General features: G+C 36.6%; 1 protein-coding gene across 2 annotated transcripts in view; it reads right to left on the bottom strand.

Moving 5' to 3' along the window:
* opn7b (opsin 7, group member b) overlaps positions 1-12524 on the bottom strand; it is a 102439-nt gene extending 89915 nt beyond the window's left edge. For both annotated transcript variants that reach the window (XM_059333940.1, XM_059333941.1), the window contains exon 1: positions 12449-12524. The gene's annotated coding sequence lies outside the window, so the exon portion shown is untranslated. The remainder of the gene's footprint in view (positions 1-12448) is intronic.
* Between the last annotated feature and the right edge of the window lie 5752 nt (positions 12525-18276).

Below are 18276 nucleotides of genomic sequence, written 5' to 3'. Positions count from 1 at the left end.
ATTCCAAACGGGGAAGAAAATGCATAATATTACAGTTAAACTGACCCCTCCAGCTTTTCCCACATTAGCATTTGCAGCTTTAACCATATCAATGAAGCAAATGTGATGTAAATTTAGTGTTGAAGTTGGACATATGGAGCAATATGGAAACTGTCAGTGGTGAAAGGATCATTTTGTGAATTTGTAAGTCATTTTGTGTCTTTTTTGGTCATTTTGTGGGTTTTTTTAGTCATTTTGTGTCTTTTTTGGTCATTTTGTGTCTTCTTTTAGTCATTTTGTGTCTTTTTTTAGTCATTTTGTGTCTTTTTTGGTCATTTTGTGTCTTCTTTTAGTCATTTTGTGTCTTTTTTTAGTCATTTTGTGTCTTTTTTGGTCATTTTGTGTCTTCTTTTAGTCATTTTGTGTCTTTTTTTAGTCATTTTATGTCCTTTTTTAGTCATTTTGTGTCTTTTTTGGTCATTTTGTGTCTTCTTTTAGTCATTTTGTGTCTTTTTTTAGTCATTTTGTGTCTTTATTGGGTAATTTTGTGTCTTTTTTTAGTCATTTTGTGTCTTCTTTTAGTTATTTTGTGTCTTCTTTAATCATTTTGGGTCTTTTTTGGGTCATTTTGTGTTTTTTTTTGTCATTTTGTTTCTTCTATTAGTCATTTTGTGTCTTTTTTGGTCATTTTGTGTCTTCTTTTAGTCATTTTGTGTCTTTTTTTAGTCATTTTGTGTCTTTTTTGGTCATTTTGTGTCTTCTTTTAGTCATTTTGTGTCTTTTTTTAGTCATTTTGTGTCTTTTTTTAGTCATTTTGTGTCTTTTTTGGTCATTTTGGGTCTTCTTTTAGTCATTTTGTGTCTTTTTTTAGTCATTTTATGTCCTTTTTTAGTCATTTTGTGTCTTTTTTGGTCATTTTGTGTCTTCTTTTAGTCATTTTGTGTCTTTTTTTAGTCATTTTGTGTCTTTATTGGGTAATTTTGTGTCTTTTTTTAGTCATTTTGTGTCTTCTTTTAGTTATTTTGTGTCTTCTTTAATCATTTTGGGTCTTTTTTGGGTCATTTTGTGTTTTTTTTGTCATTTTGTTTCTTCTATTAGTCATTTTGTGTCTTTTTTTGGGTCATTTTGTGTCTTTTATAGTCACTTTGAGTCTTTTTTGGTCATTTTGTGTCTTTTTTTGGGTCATTTCGTGTCTTTTTTAGTCCTTTAGTCCAATTTGAAATGTTGCAAATGTGAACAAAGGTTGCGAATATAACATATAAGAGGTCATCCCCCAGGTTTCTTTCTCTTAATTTGTCAATTTTATTCCTATAAGTCATTCCAAATGGGGAAGAAAATGCATAATATTAAAGTTAAACTGACCCCTCCAGCTATTCCCGCATTAGCATTTGCATAGTCATTGCATAGTCATAGTTACACATATAAATGAAGCAAATCTGATGTAAATTTAGTGGTGAAGTTGGACATATGGCGCAATATGGAAACTGTCAGTGGTGAAAGGGTCTTAATGTGTTCCACTAAATGTTGCAGTGTCACTATGTGGCTATGATTAGATTGAATGTTTAAATCTACATCAACAGATGACACTAATATGACATGATTAATCTGACTCTGGGTCATTTTATCCTGGCTTAGTTCAAAAGGTCAGAGAGAAACGCCATTTCTGTCAGGACAGTTTTTATTCGAATAAAACTTTAAGCCCTTTCACAACTCTTAAATCAAATGTAAACAACTCAAGAGTGCTGTTGCATAAATGAGACAAACATGTAGATTAATATACATCCAAATATTTATATCTACAAGTGATTGAAAAATGGGATCTGATGATGACTCAAAGGCTCTGTTGTGAAAGTTAATACCCTTCGTTTGGTTGGTCCTCACTGAACAGCCAGTTTAAAAATAAAATAGTGATTCCAACAGCTGAGCAGCTGCTTCCTCCATGACTCTGTGGGAGTGTTATGTGTGTTTCTGCTGTCTGTATGCTAACTCTATGGAGTCTTATTGGGCTATTTTCTCCATTTTTTAATCCTTTTCATCCTGCCTGTATACACCACTTAATAATGTTTAAATGCCATGTTGGTATAATTGTTTTCAGCATAACCTCACCTATATGACCTGATAATAATATTTTTTTTTATTCTGACTTACTGGATCAACATTTTGAACCAAAAAGAAACAAAGAAAAACCAACATAAATGTGATACTGTGATTGTGTGTGATCCTGTCATCCAACTCTCTACTTTCTTGTAGTGTGACTGTATTTTATTTGTGTCTTGTGTGTTTAGCATAACAATTTTGGTCATTTTGTGTCATTTTGGTCATTTTATGTTTCAACAGTGATGTGACTAAACGGTTCCCTGACTGTAGTAGTTGTTTGGATATTGGAAAAATTCTAAAGTTCAACATTTCCAGTCATTTGTTCTGTGCAATGCATCAATAATAGACTGGGCAGATATTAGCACCTCTTCTTGGATGCTTCTAAAACGTGCTGCACCTTGGAAACGTGAAAAGTTTTTTTCCTGTTCATTTGGCACTGACACTGGCACTGTGATAACACACTTATAATTGTAGAGAAAATCCTGTTTTTACAGGTTTAACATTTCAATTTTATCCTGTTGAAAGAATGATGATGAAGATGCAAAATTACAAAGTACACAGCGCCATGCATGGGAAAGAAAAACCTGCCTGTTCCTCAAAAGACAGCAGATTGATCTTTGTTGGCTTCTCTGTGCATTTCTTCCTTTGTCCTTAAACTTTCCTTTCATGAGAGTAAAATAAAAAGAGGTAGAGTACGGGTATTGGTATGTGCAAGACAAAGTACCTGAGGATTGGGAGTGAGGAGGACTGTAAATGCTACGTTTTTCATCTCCAATTGGAAGACAAATTGGTTTTTCAAATGTAAAGACTCCTTTGTCAAAGGCAGGCTCTTTGTTGTTTCATTTTAATGTATACTGAGGCTTTTTTTGTTCGAAGAAGCAACCAAGAATTGAGGTATATATATATATATATAAATAATAATAATATTAATAATAATAAAAAATAATTATATATATATATTTTATATATATCATTATTTTTATTTTATTTTATATATATTATATATTTTATATGTATATAATATATATAATATATATATATATATATATATATATATAAAATATATATATATATATATATAAATATAATATATCATATAAAATATAATATATTTAAAAAAAGATATATAATATATATACAATATATATATATAAAAATATATAAAATATATATATAAAATATATATATACAGTGTATCTATAGCTGTACAGAATGTACTGTGCTCTTAAAATTCGCCGTTGCATCATCCATGAGGCCTGTCCTGTGACTTCTTTCTGATAAAGAAGTCAATGACTGCTCTGTTTAAATGTGAGAGCTGTTATTGTCAAAGTTTTTCAGCTCATTAAAAATTACTACCCAACCACTGTGGGAAAGCATTACACATTACTACACTTATTACACTCTCATAACACAGTCCCGAAGCCTGTACTTGATTCTAAATATGTACATGTCCAGCTTCATCATTCCTATGTTATGAATTCACAAGTCTGAGAAAACAATCTCATGATGAGTACAAAGCAGCTATTCTCAACCTTTGGGTCGGGACCCCAATTGGGGTCGCGAGATGATTTCTGGGGGTCGCCAAACCATTTTGGAAGTCAGCTCTGTCTCCACTGTGTTAAAGTGTTCATGTGTCAATGTGTTTTAGTCTTTTTGGTCACTTTGGTCTTTTTTTTTGGTCATTTTGTGTGTTAATTGGTCATTTTGTGTCTTTTTTGTGTCTTTTTTTGATCATTTTGTGGTCAATTTGTGTCTTTTTTAGTCATTTTGTGTCTTTTTTTGATCATTTTGTGGTCAATTTGTGTAATTTTTTTTGGTAATTTTGTTTCCTTTTTTTGTCATTTTGTGTCTTTTTTGATCATTTTGTGGTCAATTTGTGTCTTTTTGGTCATTTAGTTTCCTTTTTTTTGGTCATTTTGTTTCGTTTTTGGGTGATCCGAACTGTGCGTGTGAGATTCTGTTCAGTGAGCGGGGGTTGCTCACTTTGCATGTTAAATTGGGGGTCGCGACTAGAGAACTACTGGTCTAGAGGACTGAGCAGCCCTGTGGGAGCAGAATGAATGGAAATGTTGCTAACCCTCAGTCCCATCGGGAATGCCACCTTCACTTCACCACTTACACCTGCACTAAATGGGACATGGGATTTCTCTCTCATCCCATCATTTTTCACTATGATCCAAACCAAATTTAATCACCATCAAAGAGTTCGTTTTAGCAACTATGGTTACTGCATTCATGCCCGCCAACAGAGGTGGCTTGGCTCTTGTAAAGGTGCAGTTAAAGAGACCTCCCAAGATGTGCTTTACTCATATTAATCCATGTGCTGCTCTCTCTCGCTCTCTCTCCTTTTACACACCAAGTATAATTAAACCAGTCTGTCCTTACATCACATGCATGGCTCCTTTTTCTCCACACAAACTTGGCTATCAGTCAGATATTTCTTGTTCTTTCTTTAATTAAAAGCATAAAGCTTCCAGGAACCCAAAATACAAACAAAAGACACAGGTTTCTATGGAAATGTACCAATTTGTTTTACTATTTATACACACAAAAACAGCATAAAAAATAACAAATAATACAACTATAAAACATTCTTTTTAGATGCAAATAAAAAAATAGTAAATCCTTGTAGAAAGGAAAAAACACATTTTAAAAATGATCTAGAAACAGAAATGTCACACTGTGTGAAAGCCCCTATGGTTGCAATTTTAACTAGCTTTCTCAGCTTGTCTACATATGATATATAAATAAAGTTATTACTGTAATAAAACATGTGAAATAGATGGACTCCAGAGGGTTAATTCAGTCCAACATTAGGTAATAGTTTAGATCAGTTAATTGGTTAATTGTACTATTTTGCATTCATGTCTGCTTATGAAAAAAAAAATTAAATTACCCAACATTTTTCAGTTAATTCCCATTAATTCCCATAAATGTCCATAACTTCCATGGAAAGTTTGCTTGCACCAGAAAGATGTCCTCTTTTCTGCCCAAAATACATGTCACAAACTGGCTTGAGCAATAGCAGTAATAACAGCTATGTAAGCAATGTGTGGACAGATATGTGTTGTGGAAGTGTAACTGGTTCAGACCAAAGGGAAGTGATGCAGAGTGAACACATGGGCCAGCTTTTATAGCCTGGAAGGTCCAGGTAAGCTAGATCAGCTGATGTCTGCCAACAGCCTGCTGAGGTTGGCTGACACAGCCTCCGAGACAGTGGGAGGGGCGTTGCACAAGTGACTCATACGTTTTGGAGTGAATAATGCACCAACCAAACAAGGAGTCAAGGAGTAAAAAAAATATGCCAGTATTAGAGCAAACAGCAGAAAAACACATTGCATAGCCAATAATGGTTATGCAAGCTCTTAGATAACTAGCACGTCTCCCCAAAAATGTTCATGCAAGAGCTGAGATCTGGTTTAGCAATGAAAGGTTCAAATCCCCCAACACAGTGAACACTCAAGAGAGTTTATACATATATATATATATATATATATATATATATATATATATATATATATATAGATGTAGCCGGAGTATTAGATATACCTAGCTAAAAATAAGTCAGTCTAATAAAACATAAAAACATAAAAACAACCTGCGGCTCCGGAGCCACATGAGCCATCTGAAGTGGCTCCATGTGATTGTGACAAAGAAACAAAATGAAACGTTTGCTTCTTTACATTTTTAATTTAATTTATCATTGGTGTAGGCCCAAGGTAAGTGGTATTCTTCAATTGTAAAAATGTGTAGATGATATACGGTAGTAAAAATGTTTTAAAAACATTTAAGTCAACTACAATGTGCTTCTTAGCTTATAAAAGTCGTAACTTCTTCATTTTGCCAACTTCAAGTCTGGTTTTGAGTTTCCCTTTCGATTCCATATCTCCTGATATATTTCTTCGGTTTCCAGCCTCTAAATTTGCACTTGAATGCTCATTATGACCCATTATTAATGTTGGGAGGCTTATTTAGACTTAATAGGCTGTTTTATCTTCATTCTAAGGTTCAAAATAAGGTGTGTGGCTCCATTCCGACAGTTTTTCTCTTATTTTGGCCAACAATGGCTCTCACTCTTCTAGAGTGATGCCTCTTGAAGTATCTTGGAGTTTGCGTTTTAGCCCGTACACAGCTTTACATTCTCTCCAACCACAACTCCGACATCTTCTCCTGCAGTTTACAACCCACCAGTCTGCACCGACCTGACTGTCAGGATGCCATCTCTATCACCTTTTAAGAAATGCTGTTTATTTTTTACTGCCAACAAGACACTTTAAACTTAATAACTGTTATCTCTGAATCACTGTTTTGAAAGCTGAGTTAGTTGTTAGCTGCAGATGTTTGTAATTAGAAAGCTATATAAAGTTGCTTTCTTTTGGGTCCCTAAATTGAATAAATGTTTGCTCTGAATTACATCTAATGGCCTTAAGCTCATACTAATCATCACTAGGACATGGGTTTAATTCTGTTTTTAGAAAATGATCTGTCTATTGTAAGAGATAAATAAGACTACATAGAATCAGATAGAGTCATGCTACTGAATGAGCTGGAAATCATTTGCAGCATAAACCACAAAATCAAAGCAAAGACATGCCAGTTTATGTGCATATTTGCATAAATCATATAGGGGCTGAACTTCAGTTCAGTGGTAGATCACAATCTTATGGAAGAAAACAGCCAAGAAACCAAAATGTCTCCAATTCTGGACCAGATTTCCTTTTCCATTTTGCATATGATACTTTCACATCACATTGTTTTTTGAGGGGCGCAGGCAGAATTTAACTGGGCAGAAGAAAGACAACAAGCTCCAGCACCACGATCCTCAAAACATGAGGATGTTCATATATGCGTACTGTGTTTACATTTTCAAGTTACAAAACAGTTCATTGAGCATATTTGTGGTTTTTATTGTAGTAAATAGTATAATTTTTCAACTCGGATTTCATGATTTTTGTGTATTTTTGGGCTCAATATGTTGATAAAGTAGGTAAATCGAAAAAAACAATTGTCAGATCATATTGGTCAAGAAAAAATGGATACCAAATATGGGTATAGAAACATTTTTTATGGGTACATTAAGGGCAAAATAGGCTCAAACCTCAGAGGGTTAACAGTGCATAGGATTCCTAACGAAAATGTACGCAATGTATGATATCCTACAAATTATGAAGATTATTTAATAGTTGCAGTTTCAAACGTGTGATGAATATTTTTTAAACACATTGTTAATGTTGTAAAATGGAAGGAATAGGTTTACATACACTTAGATAGCCAAATGACTTGGTTAGGGTTTGTAACAAAGAACAGGGCTACTGCTTCTGTAGTAGAAATAACCCTGAAAATAAAATAAAAACATCAGCTTTTTGGTTTATTCTCAACTTTAAATGTTCTCAAATATTCACTCTCTCTCCTGAACATTTGAGCACATAAAGTAAAGGGACGGAGCTCAGATGAACGGTCTTGTCTCAATTAAAATAAATGAATGAGAAGTTGATCCAGATTCACACTCCTTAGCACAGTTTGTTTCATAAGTCAGCGGGTGGACGATCCTCTCTGCGTGGTGTTATAAAAGAAGTAGCGCGTATATGTAACAAGGTATAGTGTGTAACTACCTGCCCACACTGCAGCCATAATGAAGCCTCATTCATTATGCACTCCTACACACTATGTCATGACCTCCTCCATTCATGTCTGAGTATGTTTTTTCCAGTGTGAAGTTATGTTCATGCGTCTGCTCGTGCATGAATGTACTCCTTTACTATGATCAATGCTGCAGCCATGACCATATTTGTGAATAATTAGCATATTTCATAGCTCTGTATGAAGTTAACATGAACTTGTTCCTGTTATAAAATGCTCCTTTACCGCTTTGTTCCTTTAAATACACAACAAAGCCAGCGGCAGCAGAAAGATAAAGGGATATAATCATCATGGCATTCACATGATGTAACCACTACAGAGCTAGAACATACACAACACAGTGTTTTTTTATAAAACTCACCTCACTAACTCAAAGCTACATGGGAGTTTTCCTTCATCTTCTCCGTTAACCAGATTGTCAATTCACCCCCCACTGTCAACACAAAACGCCTTCCCACCCACACTGATGTGGGAACTGCTGCTTACAATAACACCTCCGTACTGTCACACAGTGGGACCAACTGCGTTATATCACCTCCACACATCAGTTAGAACAGAGTGGACAGGGCATGCATTCATACACCTGCACCACACACAAAGATCACACATGCATACTCTCCACACAGTGAGCAAGGCGTTATTTCAATTGTAAATTCATCTTTCAGCCTATAAAACGTCAGAAAATAGCAACATGGTCTCACAGGAATCCGTGAAATAGCCATTCAATCATTCCTATGTTATGAATTCACAAGTCTGAGAAAATAATCTCATGATGAGTACAAAGTGAGCAATACTAGATGTCTAGAGCAGTAGTTCTCAACCTTTTTGAGTCGCGACCCCCAATTTAACATGCATGTTGTCCGCGACCCCCGCTCACTGAACAGAATCTCACACGCACAGTTAAGATCACCCAAAAAAGAAACAAAATGAACAAAAAAGACACAAAATGACCAGAAAAAGGAAACAAAATGAACAAAAAAGACACAAATTGACCACAAAAGGATAAAAAAAGACACAAATTGACCACAAAATGATCAAAAAAGACACAAAATGACCAAAAAAGACACAAAATGACCCAAAAAAGTAACAAAATTACCAAAAAACCCCACAAAATGACTAAAAAAGACACAAAATGACCCAAAAAGGCACAAATTGACCACAAAATGATCAAAAAAGACACAAAACGACCAAAAAAAGACACAAATTGACCACAAAATGATCAAAATGACCAAAAAAAAAGACACTAAGTGACCAAAAAGACTAAAACACATTAACACATGGACACTTTAACACAGTGGAGACAGAGCTGACTTCCAAAATGATTTGGCGACCCCCAGGAATCATCTCGCAACCCCAATTGGGGTCCCGACCCCAAGGTTGAGAACAGCTGGTCTAGAGGACTGAACAGCCCTGTGGGAGCAGAATGAATGGAAATGTTGCTAACCCTCAGTCCCATCGGAAATGCCACCTTCACTTCACCACTTACACCTGCACTAAATGGGACATGGGATTTCTCAAACCTGGTCTCACAGGAATCCGTGAAATAGCCACGGATTCGCTTAACACAAAATCCGTGGAAAAGCCACGGAATCACTCAAATTTCCGTGAAACTGACACGGATTTTGCTACAATGCAAGTTAATGACAGTCATATCCCGTGGCTAAATATAAAAATATACAATATAAACATAAACATACATAGGCAAGTAAATGTAAAGAAAAATATATATGATACAATGCAAACATAGGGAAGAAAGGGAGGTTTCAATTTGCCAGAAGCAGATATGATGCTATGCAGTGTTCATAAATATATTGCACGTTGAAGGACAATTTATTGCACAAATTATTGCACATAGCCAGGTATAGTATATGTCCAGTCAACAGTAGGGTTGTCAAAAGCATCGATATTTAAAAAAGTATCGATACTAAAACGTTGTATCCGGATACGATACTCATTTTCAAGTATCTGAAACTTGTTATCATAGTTGCATTTTCTTTTTGCACAACTGTTTTTTATTATAAATATTTAACCTGTGGTTCTGTTAATTTTTCCATATTGCATTTTTCTTGTTAATAAAAATATTTCTGTTAAATTTTGGGGTCTTTGTTTTTATCCTTGTGGTATCGAAAATGGTATCAAGTATCGAATATTTTCCTGAGTAACGGTATCAAGTTGAAAATTTTAGTATCGTGAAAACCCTAGTCAACAGTATATAAACCCCAAATATTCAATTTATAATTACATAAAAAAATCACAAGCAAAGATTCCACGCATTTAAGGAAGCCATAACAAGCAAACATCACAACAAATGGTTTGTGATCGACTTTCTGGCCATCAATTAATTGATTTATTGACAAACTGCTGTAAATATATGTCTATGATAGGATGTATTTCTCCCATAAAGGCAGAATCCAGGATATGTTGCATGCACAAACTACACCATACAACAGGGATCCTCTGTGGTCTTAAACATCATGTGAATACATTTTGCAGAGAGCAGCTGGTGTTACAAATATCCTGCAGCAATGCTTGCAGCAGGTCTTGACAAAGCTTGGTCTCTTAAGTTGGATATTGGATGTGGGCTGCTTGGTTATTATTATTGCTTGCAGGGCCAGTGTAGAATATCAGCTGCAAAATATGTATAGATGTCTGGTCCTCAACTTAATAGGGGGAATATATCCTCTCCAAATAATCCCATGGCCTTGTCTAATGAGGATGTCAGGCAGCTCTGGTCCTGCCATTCAAGCTGCAGCTATAAAAACTGCAATCACACAAGTGGTTTGACCTCTTTTGCAATAAAACCATGAACACCATGTACCTTGGTATATTCTTGCTGTAAATAAATTAAAAAAACAGAATCCTTGAATGCAATCACATTTGAATCACATTTGTTTCGTGCACTACTGTAGACCATGCTTCAAAACTAAGCGGAATCAATTAGATTAATCAAATCAAGATCTTTTTTTAGTCCGGGCAGTAATTTAGCTAATCAATTAGAGGGTATTTACAAAATTAAACAATTCTCCTTTGAATTCTCAGAAAAGCTGCTGTGTTACTTATTAGCATGATTGAATTATACAATTTTGAATGGCACGTTAATGCCCATTAAGTAGCTCTATGCTTATGTAAAGTGTCTGTTGTTGCATGCAATGTAACATCATATTAACTATGAAAAAGCAGGTCCAGTCAGAAGACACATACAGTATACAGGATAATGCAGAAGGACACAACAGATTCACAGATTGTGCTTCAGATAAGTATGGTTCACATTTAAAAGGGAAAAGTCTCAGAATGCTGCTGAGAAACATTTGATTATCACCATCTGAGCCTCATTTTCAAGGACTTTTATGACATTTACTTCCATCCTCCTATGAAAGGAGCAACATGCAAGAGCAAGTCACATGTGGGACAAGGAACTACTTTGTTTCTTGTTAATTAAAAGCAGTTAATATAGTTTGAAAACCACTTCCTATGATCACTCACACAGGACTCTACATGACTACATCCATCTTAGTATTAAACATGCACCATACTGGCATACGTATATGTCAGTCAAATTAAGTTACTTTAGTGTATATTGATGTGAGAGGACTGCTAAGTGACGGCTAACTCAACCCACATGACAAATTCCAAGTAACTTTTACTCAATAAACTGTACCGTACAACCTATTTGGTTAACCTTCAAGCACACGTGCTTAATAGAAGCTGAAGCTTAGAGACTAATAAAAACACATCAGCACAATCTGGTTAAGCCACATGAAAACAATCAACCAACTGGCATTGACTGCTGCAGCTCTGCGAGGCAAAGATAGAGTAGTAATAATGTTATGTACAATAATCACATAGACGTAAGAGCCAGGAAGAGATAGCATAGGGGTCATCATTTGATATAGGCAAGTCCATTTGGACACACAAAGCAGGTCAGAGCAGATACAATAAACAGTGAAACTAGAGCCTGGGACATCACAATGTGATCTACTGCAGTGATTCCCAACGGGGGGGGCCCAACCCCCCCAGGAGGGCGCCAAAGATCCACGGGGGGGTCGCGAAGTCCTCTTGATTTTAAGGGATGTAATAAATCTAATGTGTTAAATATAGACGAGTCAGCATTTATTCACTATAGAAAAGTTTAAAAATAAAGGCTATATCGCGAGAATAAGGACATATGTAACATCCCTCTGCAGTATACACAGGTAAACTCACCTGGCGGTAACCTCACCTAGCGGTAACCTCATCTACAGTGTAAAACCCAATGCTGCTTGCTTGTTATTATAACTCATTTTTCCTTTTCAATACAACAAAGATTTGTGCAAAAAGTCATTTTAACTTAAAATACTGAGTTAAATAGCAAGATTAATTTGAGTTAACTCCATTGTCTTCGTAGTCTTGACATAAAATTCTTTCGCAGCATGGACAATCAAATATTTTAGTTGAACCATCAAGTTGGTTTGGTGTAGCGGTAACCTCACCTAGCGGTAACCTCACCTAGTGGTAACCTCACCTAGCGGTAACAGAAACACAGAGCTAAAGTTGACAATGGTAAAAATGTGGGTCCCTCAAGAAAAAGGTTGGGAATCACTGATCTACTGTGCTGTTCAGTGTCAGTACAGTAAACAGTAAAAAGTAAAACTCTCACTGTTGTTAGAGTCAATTATCTTCCGAGAACAAAAGTCCCACTACAACACAACACAACACAGCACAGAGTAAATAAAACACTTTTTTTCCCTCTTACCTTAATGAGAGGGTATGCCAGAGACGGCTGTGGATCATGGGTGTTGAGTCAAGTCCAGAAAAAAACTGGTGGTAGCTTCACCCATGTGTGGCAACACCAGAACCAGAACAGACTTGTGCGTAGCCGCTGGGAAACTCTGGAGTGTGCTGCGCGCTCAGGCACTCCCTCACACACTGCACGCTGAGCGGGAGGATCCACTGGCAGTCAGCAGCAGCCAGACAGCTGTGCTAAGGGAGATCCAAGAGGCGACAGATAGAGATAGACGTGCTGCTGCTTTGTGCTGCTGGTCTCTCCTTCTCTGTCTCTCTCTCTATCAGCCTGCAGCTCCCACTCTCTCCTCCGCTCTCTGGTGCTCTGCTCTCGCTCTCTACTTAAATCTCTTTCTTGTACACACATGTATTCTCCACCCCCCACCCCCCTCTCTCTCTCACACACACACACACACACCTCTGTCAGTCTTCTTTATGTTTCTTTTTTCCCCTTCACACAGCATGCTGTCATTGTAGATTCCTGTGTTTACAATGTCTTTCAAGGGCTTTTAAACCTCTAAAGTCCAGGAGATTTTGGTTCAAATGTGTCAACTTCCTATGCATTCAAAACTATGATAATCAATAACTCTGCCTTTCACTGTTACTGTTTTTAATGTTTTTGCATGTGTTTTGTCTGTACTGCTTCATGTTTTCTCTGTACCCTGTTTTGTGTTTCCTCTGTACTCTCGACATCATTGCAAATGAGGGGTTGCCCTCAATGATTCCTTGAGAAAATAAATAAAGGATAAATTAAAAAAATTAAAAAATTCTGTCTCTGTTTAGCATCTTTCAGTCTGTCCTTCACATCACATGAATGGCTGCTTTTTCTCCACACAAACTTGGCTATCAGTCAGATTTTTCATTTTATTTTAATTAACAAAGAAAAAAGCTGCCAGGAACCGAAAGTACACAGGTGTCTTTGGAAATGTAGCATTTTAATTTATTTATTTTTACCACATATACACAAAAAACAGCAGAAAAAATAAATACTAAAACTACAAAACAATAGTTTTCATTGTTGAAAGAAAATTCACATTTTAAAAATGGTCTAGAAACATAAATGGCACACTGTGAAAGCTCCTATGATTGCACTTTCAACTGGCCAGAGGGTTAATATGCCAGTCTTTATTTTATAGTACACTTGGGTTTTTTTAATTGCCTCAACACAATTTTCCTAAACCCCTGGACATAAAAACCCTCTTGATTATAGCTCTCCATTCTGCACAATCCTGAGTGGACCCCTAGTTATTTCTTGAACATACAGTGTAGATTATGTACAGTAGAAAGATACAGTAGAGCCACTGGAAGGGAACAAATAAGACAGAAAGATAACAGTGAAGAGGCAAAGGGGAAATGACAAGACACAAAATGGATATCTGGATGTGGAGAGCTCTGCAGGGTGGGGTTGAGACTGGGCCACGGGTTTGGCTTTGAAGTGCAAATGAAAGCAAAATGTCATGGTTAATCTTTGCTAGCGAGCAGTTTTTTTCTGCCACCAGCAAAGGCACACTGGTGTGTGTACACCCCTCGCTCCCTAGTCCGTTCGAATGCAATTTCACAACACACTGGAGGATCTACTGGGAGCATCATTGATGTAGAAACAGAAACAAAAGACATCAGTCTTCATTCACTGGTTGCACGCAAAGGAAATGGATGAATGTGTGACCTTACACAATACAATGCATATGTGCTGCATAATGACAAAAGGTTTTACTACTGCATCTTTTCATGTATATTTATTTAAATGTAGAAATATGCATTCATTCAGTTCAGAGCTGTGCAAGTGGAATAAATCAGAGGGAGATAGAAAGAAAGAAAGAAAGAAAGAAAGAAAGAAAGAAAGAAAGGGGGTTGGGGCGAAGCAGCAGCCAATCAGCATTCAAATAATCCTGCTGGATCTTGATCACATTTTGAAAGCTTTAATATAAATATTGTTAAAGGTAAATAATAGTTTTGTAGTCTCACAAATTTTAGCAATATTAGTTATATTGTGAGCATTACAAATGTACAACCAGAGAATATGTATAAGTACATTTCCTTCACATGCATACTGCACTTTAAACAATCTGCTCTGTACAGTCTCCCATAAACACAAACTATCTTATAAGGTTTTAGATTTATTGATCGCACTGATTTTCTTTCTTTTTTAAAATGTATTTAACAGTTACTTGGTTTTTCAGTTTAAGGTTACTTGGTTTTTATTTTACTGTCACTGGTTTTATTTAACTGTTATTGATACCCCATGTATATAGTGTTAAAAGTTTTTTTCTCTTTTTGGTGTGACCATATGATTAGTGTTTTAATTTTTTTCTCTTCTCTTGACATTTCTGTCTGATTTGTCGTTTTGGAGCTGCTGTGACGAACACAATTTTCCTGCGGGGATTAATAAAGTATTTCTATTCTATTCTCCATCCATCCATCCATTTTCCTCAGCTTATCCGGGGCCGGGTCGCGGGGGCAGCAGGCTAAGCAGGGCATTCCAGACGTCCCTCTCCCCAGCCACAACGTCCAGCTCCTCCTGGGGGACCCCGAGGCATTCCCAGGCCAGGTGAGAGATATAATCCCTCCACCGTGTTCTGGGTCTTCCCCGGGGCCTCCTACCAGTTGGACGTGCCTGGAACACCTCTAACGGGAGGCGCCCGTGAGGATCCTTACCAGATGCCCAAACCACCTCAGCTGGCTCCTTTAGAGGAGAAGGAGCAGCGGCTCTACTCCGAGCTCCCTCCGGATGTCTGAGCTCCTCACCCTATCTCTAAGGCTGAGCCCAGCCACCCTCCGGAGGAACCTAATTTCAGCCGCTTTTATCCGCGATCTCGTTCTTTCGGTCACTACCCAAAGCTCATGACCATAGGTGAGGGTTGGAACATAGATGGACCGGTAAATCGAGAGCTTTGCCTTCCGGCTCAGCTCCTTCTTCACCACGACAGTCCAGTACAACACCCGCATCACTGCTGACGCCGCACCAAACCGCCTGTCCATCTCACGCTCCGTTCCACCCTCACTGCTGAACAAGACCCCGAGATACTTGAAGTATTCTATTCTATTCTATTCTATTCTATGTTTGTGAAGTAAATGGTAAATGGAGTGCACTTATATAGCGCTTTTATCCAAAGCGCTTTACACTACACACTACGCTCATTCACCCGTTCACACACACATTCATACTGGTGTTAGGGGCTACCAGGGCACACTGGTGCCACCTGCCACCATTGGGAATTCATTCACACACCGATGAACGCAGCATCGGGAGCAATTTGGGGTTCAGTATCTTGCTCAAGGATACTTTGACACGTAGGCTGCCATGGTCAGGGATCGAACCACCAACCTTCCGATCAGAAGACGATCCGCTCTACCAATTGAGTCACAGCTGATTTTTGTGATGCTTATGATCCATTTGATAATATTTTTTTCTGTCTTTCTGCATATTCTTTTTGTTCCAAATCACCATATGCTCAGGCTTGTGTAGGATACCTTGATGTCTCCCTGAATCAGCAGTAACAGAAGGAACAGACAGCTTCCAGCACCTGGATCCAGCATCTCATAGTAAAGTATACATAAGACAACTCAATGACACAATGTGGACAAAGAATTATTCTATATTTGTACCCCTCTCCTAAATTGATGCTTACCTGACACAAAGAAATTAATGTATGAAAGTGATCAGGGGTAACTTGGATAGGGTTGCTAATGTACAAAGTACAAAGTTGGATTTTGGCCAATCGATGTCAATCAAACCTTTTTGGCCGCAGTTCCAATCGCAGTCCTTGAACGCATCTACTGATTCTCAGACTGATACAATACGTATATTCTCTTGAGTGTTGATTATATATATCTGACATTGAAATAACAGTTGAAGCTTTCTAAATTTGGCAGACCATATTTTCCATGATTTAATCACTTGGTCTTGGTTCAAAACTATGGAGTTGATAAGCTTAAATAACTGATACGATATGAATGAAAGTTTGACTGTTAGTGTCACAAAAGATCTTTGGCAGAATAAAGACAGTGGCTTTAACTAGGAGATTGGGCTATTTTGTCCATTTTTGAATCCTTTTCATCCTGCCTGTATACACCACTTAAAAATTGTTTAAATGCCATGTTGGTATATTTTTTTCAGCACAACCGCACCTATATCAACATTTTGAATCAAAAAGAAACAAAGAAAAACCAACATAAATGTGATCTTGATTGTGTGTGATCCTGTCATTCAACTCTGGTTTTTATTCTAGTGTGACTCGTACTCGTACTGTGTCTTGTGTGTTTAGCGTAACAATTTTGGTCATTTTGTGTCTTTTTTTGGTCATTTTGTGTCTTTTTTTAGTCATTTTGTGTCATTTTTAGTCCTTTAGTCCAACATAAAATGTGATTTTGAATCTTTTTTTTTTACTTTCAAAACACTATCATGCTCAATAAAGAATTTTAAATGTTGCAAATGTGAACAAAGGTGTCAAATATAACATTTAAGAGGGTTACATCCAGTTCTATCATTTTATACTAAATATATTTGAGCTTGTCTCCAGTTTTACTTGGTATATCATCATCATCAAACTGAAACTGGCCTCATGGAGTTTACAGCCAGAACTTTAGAGGTAAATTTACAGTAGGGCTCCACGCTGCTTTGTTTTCTAGTCTGGATGTCATGAAGAAGTCATGATTTGGCGCTTTTGGAGACTCCAGAGGGTAAACAGAGGACAAGTTTAAAGGAATATTTTGTTCTTAAAATGGGCATTTGTATATCTAATTTTAAAGTTTTCGGCTACAAAAGGATCAGATTTATATCTGCTTTCTCTCAGCTGACCATGGAAATCTGCCCGGATCAGCCCTGATACGCCTTGAGACATTTCTATTGTTTGAAGTATTGATTAAGTTTATTCCCAGAGTGTATTCTCAGTGACAGTCAATGTAAGCAGAAGCAATGCAACCATTTAAATAAACTGGGGGGAAAAAACATATTTATCCCACCAAACTCCCAAACAAATGAAGCCAATGTAGCTGGAAGTATTTGCTCGGATTGAACAACTTATTCCTCAATTTATTTAAATGTATTGCTTTGAATTTTCACTGATAAAGATTGCAGAGGAAGAGTTCCTGTGTATATTTTAGTACAGTGAAGAGGAATCCAGTTTAGCCATCTTCTCCGTGTCTTGTGGTCCAGCGTGACCACTTAAATAAAACACAAAGGTCATGTTTACAGGGGTCCGTTTGTAAGTGACCATTTTGCACACAGCATGTGAGCACCCAAAGGTGAAATGCACAAATGAGAACACATGCAGACAGCATTCACTGCAAAAAGAAAACTGTAGTTTTTACGGTAAAAACGGCAGCTGTGGTTGCCAGAACTTTACCGTAATAAATACGGTGCAACTTTTTCTAATATTATGGTAAAATGATATTAGCACTGCTGATTTCACATTAAGATTGACATTTGATTCCATATTTTACTGTAAAAAACTAAAAAGTTTTTCCATCAAAAGAAACGATGTTTTGCCATGTAATTGACAAGAAAATACTTTAGAAATACTGCATAAATTAAAGATTTTACCATTAAATATTACAGTATATTTTGGTTAGAGATATGGTTTTTAAGTACATTTAACTGTGAGAAAAAGTATTTTTACAAAAAATAAATGCACAAATGACAGTGATGGCTTGTATATACATTACATTAAATACTTTTTACAGTGTATTTTACAGTGGAGTAATGTATTTTGGAAAAAACTGTAAAAAAAAATACGGTTTCATAATTGAAACTGAATTAACCCATTTATCATTTTTCGGTCTTTTACTGTCATGGTTTAG

The sequence above is a fragment of the Centropristis striata genome, chromosome 5, assembly GCF_030273125.1.
Source record: "Centropristis striata isolate RG_2023a ecotype Rhode Island chromosome 5, C.striata_1.0, whole genome shotgun sequence".
Lineage (NCBI taxonomy): Eukaryota > Metazoa > Chordata > Actinopteri > Perciformes > Serranidae > Centropristis > Centropristis striata.
This window is presented reverse-complemented; position numbering and strand designations above follow the sequence as displayed.